The sequence below is a fragment of the Eriocheir sinensis genome, chromosome 38, assembly GCF_024679095.1.
Source record: "Eriocheir sinensis breed Jianghai 21 chromosome 38, ASM2467909v1, whole genome shotgun sequence".
Taxonomy (NCBI): domain Eukaryota; kingdom Metazoa; phylum Arthropoda; class Malacostraca; order Decapoda; family Varunidae; genus Eriocheir; species Eriocheir sinensis.
Window position 1 is genome coordinate 651,500 of NC_066546.1, and position 7,866 is coordinate 659,365.

General features: G+C 37.8%; 1 long non-coding RNA gene across 1 annotated transcript; it reads left to right on the top strand.

Moving 5' to 3' along the window:
• The first annotated feature begins 1,080 nt into the window (after positions 1–1,080).
• Positions 1,081–7,322, top strand: LOC127008811 (uncharacterized). The gene is made up of 4 exons (XR_007761359.1): positions 1,081–1,730; positions 3,016–3,198; positions 4,259–4,318; positions 5,307–7,322. It is a non-coding gene; the product is annotated as an uncharacterized LOC127008811 (long non-coding RNA).
• Positions 7,323–7,866: the final 544 nt, after the last annotated feature.

The window sequence follows — 7,866 nt, forward strand, 5'->3', positions numbered from 1 at the left end:
GAGAGAGAGAGAGAGAGAGAGAGAGAGAGAGAGATAGATAGATAGATAGATAGATAGATAGATAGAGATAGATAGATAGATAGATACACACACACACACACACACACACACACACACACACACTAACCAGAAATTAATCTTGGCACCCTGCATATCCCGACGCTCTAACGCTAAGGTTATTATTTCGGTTGATCAACCTTATAGGTTTTCAATATGGTAGAATAATCCCCATCTGGCAACGCCAGTTGCTTGTGTCGATTCAGATTTGATAGTCGGTTAGTAACGAACACCCAGTGCTTCAAGTAAGGAGTAGCCTGTGCTACCCTCCCTTGCTGTCGCTGATATTGCTTTATTGTTTCTTGCTTCTAATTTAGCAGTTCTTAACCTGGGGGTCGTGATCTCCTGCGAACAAAGTAAGTTATTTTGAGGAATATTGGATTTCATTTTTATGGTGTAAGGTTTTCTGCATGTTATACCGTATCTACAACTTCTGTAATAAATTCTAAGTGGAAAGAGTTTTACAGTCTGTAATAACTTGCTAACAAGCTAATGAAGTAGTCAAGAGAAATACATTATAATTTCACTGTGTACTCTAGCTAATAATTTTACTGTGTACACTAGCTTATAATTTTGCATTTTGTTAAACCAGGCTATTATTTTGCATTTAGGAATACTATTCTATTATTTTGTATTCATGAATACTAAGCTATTATTTAGCAGTTAGGAATACTATTCTATTATTTTGCATTTAGGAATACTTTTATATTATTTTCCATTCATGGACACTAAGCTATAATTTAGCAGTTAGGAATAATATGCTATTATTATAAATTCATGAAAACTAGGCTATTATTTTGCAGGCGGACTGGGTAGGGGCGTGTGGCTGGACAGTGTGAGTGCGAGCGAGTGGTCGCTCGCCAACGGTTTTTCCTAGAACAGGAGAGGGGGCCTCTATGGGAGACCGTGGGCGGGTGTTGGTGTATGTCGGTTGCAACAGATGGCGCACGAGCAGCTTTGTTTACATTCAGGCGCCTCACCCCCTTAAGACCCACCCCCCCAACCCCTAGAACCAATCAGCAGTGTTGCTACATGGGATCAAGCAGCAAATGTTGCTACTTTTTTTCTTCAGTCTGGTTATTTCCCATTTTAAATAAAAAAAAAATAAAGGTAGATAAATATTAAAATGAACAGAAGGAACTATATATACTGTATATATTTACTAGGTAGATATAGCCTGACTGCATGTCATGAGTAATGCTATTATTGTTATATTATTATACCGCAATTATATTACTTTCTCTGCATGTGTGGTTAGATGTGTTTTATGTGTTTAACCTTTCTGTATACATACTGGAATGAACCAAGGAATTGTAGCCCTACTGCCGTTCTTTAAAAACAATGTGATCATGTTTTTCTTCCAAACTCATTGTTTTAGCACGCACGCTGACTTCCATCAGTAATGATGATATATAGACATTGAGTCATTGGTTTGTAGGGGGAAAGAGTGGGTGAATATAATTATCTTGGTCTAACTTATACTGTTTATTATACCGCTATTCGCAGCAATATCTTTCTCTGCTCTGATTGCAACGCTGCCTCGTTCAAAAATCATAACACCGCCGCGGCCGCCACGTTTACCAGCCGGAGCCTCAAATCATGTCCCTTTGTGGTGATAAAGAGGACACAGCCTGGTGTGAAGCTACATTTATTACGGAAGGATGCCAGCCGGGGTAAGTGACATATATAAATAATGATAATGTGGAAATTCTAATCATTTTCACGCTGACAACTGTTCTGAATTTGCTAACTGCATGCCTCCCCTCCTCCCGCGGCAAGAGGCCGAATGGCCTACACACGGCAGGTCCAGATTCCTCCCCATTACCACCTGTCAGCCTCGTCCATGTAGCTATCCAGTCTACTCATAAAACAAGCTATCGTCCCTGCACTCACTATGTGATTGCGGAATCTATTCCATTCCCCCACCACCCTATTATTAAACGAATGCCTGCCCATTTAATTCCCTCCTAAATCTATACTTTTCTAATTTAAGTCAATTACTGCATGTTCTATCTTGCCAAACATCTTATGCAAAAGTTAACCAGCATCTCCACTCTTTCATCCCTTACACTGATAAACTGGAACAGCCTTCCATTGTCCGCATTTCCTCCTGCCTATAACTTGATCTTCAAGAAGAGTGTATCAAGACTCTACTTTTGTCTGTTTGGGAGTGGTGAGTAGTGGGGCTTTTTTTTCTAGTACGCTTTGTTGCCCTTGAGCTGTCTCCTTTGTTTAAAGAAAATAATAATTAAATAAATGGAAGTTGGCCGCCAATGCTTCCAACACATTTTGGTGACATATCTACAAGTGGCTGGTGACTGTAAGCATCTCAGCAACCTGCATGCATCTATGCCATTCCTATCATGGTGCATGGAGCAAGCTTCACATAACACTCAGACAGAGACAGTTTAATTATGGTTACATATCAGACTCAGTTTATTGCTCAATCTATTAGATGCAGTGCTGTTAATATTGTTAGTGGTAGTATTAGTACAATTAATGTATTTATTTTAATTAATTTGTCTATTTATTTATTATATTCTTAGTGTTTGAAAATTCCAATACTAGTATTAAGATAAACAAAAATATCAGAAATATATTTACACTCATTAATTATTATTGCTTTTCTTATTATTACTTCCTTCAATGTCCTGGCACTTTGACATCTAGTGCTTTTCCATCTAGCAGCCAAAATTGTGGTCTTTCTCAATGTGTATGCCCTAAGTCTTCATTGGTGTAACTAGCTATATAACATCAAAATCTGCATCTCTCTCTCTTCTCACCCAGTTGTCCCCGTACATCCTTTCAGTATCCAAAGAATTTCAATTTACATCTTGTAATCACTCAACTAATGCAGTGCAATCCTCATCTTTGTATTTTACCGTGTGGACATACTCTTTCCTTCCATGTTCCACTGTCGTATGTTATTCCACATCTAACACAACCACATCCCAACAGACCCGAACACGTCCGATATCATCCAAGAGAATGTGGCAGCTGAAGGGGGAGAGGCCAAGAAAGAGGCCAAGGGTGAAGACATTTAGCCACTCCCCCTGAAGTACATGGCATCATTCAACCCTCTTGGTGAGCTGCAGGAATGTGCTTCCCATTGCAGTGCACCAGCTCCATGTACTGATTTTGGTATGAATACTTCATCTAGTGTTTGTTGATTGTTGTGTTATTAATCTAATTATGACTTCACAAAATAGATTGTGCAAGTCACTTAACACATGCCCTGCTCAGCATCACTTTTAAGTTGTAGAATTCCTTCATATGGATGCTGATTTATGTATCCTGAAATGATTGGATATTGATTGTCTTAACATTTTTTTTTTTGTCCATGATCACTGAACCATGTTACGGTATGTCTTTGGGTGCAGATCCAGGAAATGAGTTTTTGGGAGGACGTCAGACTTTTTGCGGGTGGAAGGAGCATTAGCATTACCGATTAGCCATTCTTGGCAGTCCTGGTCTTGAAAAACTGGTGGAGTGACCTAAATCAATGGGTATAACGGCCTGGACTTTGTGCCAAAGCATTGTTTTAGCGCGCTTTTGAGCTAGTTTTCCTGTATCACTCAGGAACATTGGGGGGGCCTGGGCCCCCCTTTGGATCCACCAATGTAGCTATGTCTTATAATATATCTCTCCTTTACAGTCTGATGGTGCATCCTTCTAGGTTGTCAAGTTTTAGTAGCTACTCATGAGAAGTATTCCTTATAATGGTCATTGATTTCCAGGTGGTTTGCACTAAAAAAAGTGTCGTGTAACCTGCCGCAATTAATAATGAGCTGTAGTCAACCCTTGCTTTAAAGAACCAATATGGAGGAAGGGGGTGATGTTATATCCAAAAATCTTTTACATCAGAAGTATCCAACCTTTTTGTGTATAATAAACTTTGTTTGTTACATGAACTTAAAAGTTCACAATTTCCATACATGATTCTTTTTTCCTTGTATTTGATGATTAATCCTGACATGTATTTCCATTATCAGTAGGTAATATATAGTAACAAGACAATAATACACATTATAACAATGTATATATTATAGCCCAGTGAGTGCACGAGATCATTTACCTCATCAGTGACGCCAAGTCCTTCCCTAAATTATTTCTCCAAATTTGTGACACCAAGTATAATAACTAGTTTTAGTGACCCTTTGCATCCATTTTTCACTTTGATTAAAGAATTGCCTCTCAACAGGGTGTGAACTTGATGGGGTTGGAGGAAACTCGACTCGGCCATCAAGCTCACCACAATATAGTAAGGTACCTCTTGTTCTCAGTGATAATTTATCCTCTTTAGTTACTATTCCATGTTGTTTTAATCACAACTTATGTGTTGGAAATATTACAGCTTAATAACATACTTCACATCTTTGCATACAAATTGAGTTCAATATTTAACTGTTACACCAGTAGGCTTCATATCTTAAAAAAAGGTATGTAAAAAGGTTGACATTTTGAATGATATATTTAAACTCTTTATTATGTTTCTATTGCTGTAGTACCATTACGATTAGTCGAGTGATCAGCATATGGGTCTTATGTTTTTGATAGCATAGGTTCAAATTTTGCCATAGGCTGGCAATTGATAGTAACAGTAGTGTCCACAGATACCTGCCTGTTTCTTGTTTATCCTGTTTCACTTTAAACCATGACTGACCAATCTTTGAAGAGGTAGCATAACCTTGAAGTGCCACTAACAAACCTTTGTCCATTCTTCTGATGTGATCCTTTTTTTTTTCCCCCACCTGCCTATAGCGCCGGTAGGTTTTCTTCAGGGGTCTGACGGTCGGCCCAGGCCTGTCATGATGCAGGCAATTTTTTTTATAGTGGCGCCATTTAGTATTGGCTCATGCTGCCGCCCGGAACTCATTCTTGATTCACTTGGATGGTTTAGCAGGGCTTAGGTATGGCTAACATTGCAGAAACAGGGAATTTTTAGATTTTTAGTGTGGCAACACATTGACAAATGTTTTAGTATGGACTGATCATCAAAGATATATATGGTAAATGAGTGCTTGTAGATCTTGACATTATATCTGTCAAGAGTCTCCAGTTGTATCCTCTTCCCCATCTCCTGAAAATATTACTCTTATCAGGCAATCTAAGTGAAGCCTTCCATCGAAGCTGGTGTGCAGACATAATGTCAATGCTTAGATTCATTGTCCATATAGCACTGAAAATAATGCAATTAGATGCACATATTTTATTAGAATTGTGATTAAATATTTTTCATGTATTTTCAGACATGAAAAGTGAAAATTGCTGCACACAACAGCCTGCTGTCTGCACCGGGAGGCAAGGCAGCTCAAAGCCCAGGCTGTTACAACTCCTGGGCAGTTTTTGCCCAGAGCCAGCAATTTTTTAGGTCCAATAGGGATGGATTTTTTCTGAGGTCAGGTTCAACATGCTGCAAGATCTAAGCCTAGTAGGAGATATGGGTTACAAGAGAGGAGGTTTGCTCTGGCCTTATATTATCAAAGTCCAAATGCTAATAGATTTCTAAGCACAGTATTTCACTTGCCTTCAGTTTCAACACTTCACTCATGACTCAGGGGTATTTCAGTACATGTTAGCTGGAGCAAACAGACTCTGACAGCCCTGCAGCAAAGAGCACAGGCTTGGTCAAAAGAAGAGAAACTTCGTGGGATTTGCCATTATTTAGTATTACTCTTGTTACGCCAAAAAAAAATTTCCATATACTTTGCCAAATATTGCAAGTAATGCACCATTGTTAGTCTTGCCTGTTATAAATCAGATCTTGTTCAATTAACAAGCTTTGGGTGTCTGCCACTTTCCAGTTGTAATGCAAGGAATCATTTATCTTCCCTGCCAGATATCGCATGTAATGCACCGTTGTTGGTTTTGCCTGTTATAAATCAGATCTTGTTCAGCTCACAAGCTTTGAATATCTGCCATTGTTTATTTCAGGTGTAATGCTTGGAAACATTTGCTCTCTTCCCTACCCAACAGTGTGCAATACTTTATTGTGGATTTTGCCTGTTATGTTTAATCTTGTTCAGGTAACAAGCTTTTGGTGTCTGCCTTACCTAATAATGTGCTGCAGTGACACTTGGCTTGGTTTCATAATGTGAAATACAGCATGTAATTTCATCACACTAAGTGTCTATCATCACGTGTCTGGCATCATTAATGTGGCTTCCAGGAGTAATCTTGTTTGTATTACAGCATGCAATTTTTTTCTGCTTTATAGGATATACATAATCACATAGGTATGATTTTTTTTTGACAAAATGTAATGGCAGTTGATATTCTTGACTAATGCATCATAAACCTTGTGAAAAATAATGCTTTTTTGAAGGGGGGGGATGGACAGAGAGTGGTTTGTTTGGTTGGCTAGTTCAAGGAGTTTCTTATCAAATGATTTTATTACATCCAACTTTAATGTGTGCTAAAAACATATATTTTATTTCATCCAACTTTAATGTGTGGTTCCTACAATAAATGCTACATGTTTACTGATGTAGCCTATGAAATACAAATCACTGTCTGCCCTGTAATTTGGTGTGTCATACTGCAGCAAAACTTTCCTGCTATTTTCTTACACTATGAGTTGCCTTATTTTGTCTCATTTGCTTTTATCATATGTGCCTCCGCTGCATAGTTGTGCCTACTGAGCTTAATATCTTCATGACCCTGACACCAAGGTCAGAGCTTGAGATCATACCGTGTCCTTCATCCCATTTTCACCTCCAGGCTCGCCTGTCTCCCAGGACCACCAAGTTATTGCATTCCATTTAAGACAACTCATGTGTTACCTTCTTGATGTCCTCCATCATGTATTTCAGCATGTTTTATGATGCTTTGCTCTTATATTGATGTGCCTTGCAACATTTTTATACAGTTTTTATTGTATATAACGGCACCATTGTTGGTTTTGCCTGTTATAAATCGGGTCATTTTCAGTTAAGAAGCTTTAAGTGTCTCCCATTGCTTATTTCAGTTGTAATGCTTAGAAGCTTTTGTTCTCTGCCCTGTCAAGCAGTATGCAATGCTTGCCATTATCTGGCACTTGTACAGTTAGTATGATATTTTTACTCAGCTAAGAGCATTTTGCAAAAGGTAAAGGTACGGTTGGGGGCATACGCTGTAGCAGCACGTGGCCTCGGTGCTCATCTCTGTAACATTGGCCCTTGAGGCTGTGATGTTAGGGAACCCATTACCCTGGGACACAGGACCAGTGTGACATCCGGGTTACCACAGTTGCAAAGGCATTATAGTAATCTAGGAAGTATAGAATGTTGTATGCTTTGCTTGTATTTAAAGCAGTGGATATGTTTGCTACACACACACACACACACACACACACATATATATATATATATATATATATATATATATATATATATATATATATATATATATATATATATATATATATATATATATATATATATATATATATATATATATATATATATATATATATATATATATATATATATATATATATATATATATATATATATATATATATTAGCAAATGCTTTCTACACCATATTTTTCCTAAAATAACAAATTGATATAGTGTAGATAATACCTAATAAAACATAAGAACAAATATATTTTTCAAGATCCCATTAGTAAATAATTTTACAATAATGAAAAAAATAAGTAAAGGCTGGATAGGGTGCTGTGGCAGGTACTTCAAAAATAGTAAAGCTACCCCTGAAAAGTGACGTTTTTGGTGGGCTGCAATAGATGGCGCTACTTCCGCACGCCCGAGGAATTACTACATACCACTATCTCTTCGTATATAGTCTCTTTGGGTTTTTCACACCCTCT